Source organism: Eumetopias jubatus, unplaced genomic scaffold, assembly GCF_037043125.1.
Source record: "Eumetopias jubatus isolate StellerSeaLion01/CBP00866 unplaced genomic scaffold, mEumJub1_p1.0 scaffold_10, whole genome shotgun sequence".
NCBI lineage: Eukaryota > Metazoa > Chordata > Mammalia > Carnivora > Otariidae > Eumetopias > Eumetopias jubatus.
In genome coordinates, this window is record NW_028274816.1 from 112,121,982 (window position 1) to 112,123,490 (window position 1,509).

At 42.6% G+C, this 1,509-nt stretch overlaps 1 pseudogene; it reads left to right on the forward strand.

Annotated features, from left to right (window-relative positions):
- Positions 1–307: 307 nt before the first annotated feature.
- LOC114198894 (large ribosomal subunit protein eL15 pseudogene) lies at positions 308–1,005 on the forward strand (annotated as a pseudogene).
- The last annotated feature ends 504 nt before the right edge of the window (positions 1,006–1,509 follow it).

Consider the following 1,509-nt stretch of genomic DNA (forward strand, 5'->3'; position numbering starts at 1 on the left):
CTTAACACGCATTATTCCCTTCCCCAAGACACTCTGTGAGAGAGGTATCAGTATCCCAGTTTTATAGACAAACAACAAAGCTAAAGCTTAGGAAGATTCTGCTGGTCAGCCAAGACTATCTTATTAATGATCAAATTCATAAATAAAAAACTTTCCTTAACTTCTGTCATGTCAGTGGTGGAGCATTGCTAACCTTTGTTTAGACTTTAAAGCCCTATGAATCTGTTCCTTAAGCCTGGGTCACTGTGATCGAACACAGGAACATACAGTTAAAAATGACAAGTGCAGCTTTTTTTTTTTCCGTCCGGCAGCAGCCATCAGCTCAAAGGTAGGCCAAGATGGGCGCTTACAAGTACATCCAGGAACTATGGAGGAAGCAGCGGTCCGATGTAATGCGCTTTCTTCTCAGGGTGCGCTGCTGGCAGTACCGCCAGCTCTCTGCGCTCCACAGGGCTCCCCGCCCAACCCCGCCCGATAAAGCACGCAGGCTGGGGTACAAGGCCAAGCAAGGTTATGTCATATATTGGATTCGTGTGCATCGTGGTGGCCGCAAACGCCCAGTTCCTAAGGGTGCTACCAACGGCAAGCCTGTCCATCATGGTGTTAACCAGCTAAAGTTTGCCCGAAGCCTTCAGTCTATTGCAGAGGAGAGAGCTGGGCGCCACTGTGGGGCTCTGAGAGTCTTGAATTCTTACTGGGTTGGCGAAGATTCCACGTGCAAATTCTTTGAGGTCATCCTCATTGATCCATTCCATAAAGCTATCAGAAGAAATCCTGACACCCAGTGGATCACCAAACCAGTCCACAAGCACAGGGAGATGAGAGGGCTGACATCTGCAGGCCGCAAGAGCCGTGGCCTTGGAAAAGGTCACAAGTTCCACCACACTATTGGTGGTTCTCACCGCGCGGCATGGAGAAGACACAATACTCTCCAGCTCCACCGTTACCGCTAATATAAGTAATATTTGTAAAAAATCTTACCTAATAAACAATTTAGGACAGTCATGTCTGCTTAAAAGTGTTATTTGTCTGTTAAATTGAGTTGTCTGCACATTGTTCCATGAATGCATTGTCAAATTATGAAAGTTAAAGTGCAATAATGTTTGAAGACTTTCTCTACTCTTAAATCCCTCCATGCTATCCTCCCCTTTCTTACCAGAATGTTCCCTCTAAATGCAAATCTGACCATGTCTCTGCCCTACATAAAATTCTCCAATGTTCCCCCAATGCTTAAGCAGCACTGCCTACTAAAAATATAGTGTGGGCCACATATGTAATCTTTTTATGTGGCTCCTGGAAAATTTTAAAAGTTAAAAAAAAGTGAAATTAATTTGAACAGTTACTGAACCCAATATATCAAAAATATTGCAATCTGTCACCAATATAAAAATCATTAATGATATATTTTACATTCTTTTTGCATGCCAATCTCTGAAATCTGGTGTATATTTTTACATTTATGTATCTCAATTCCAGATGTCAAATTTTCCTTGGAAATGCTTGATTTAT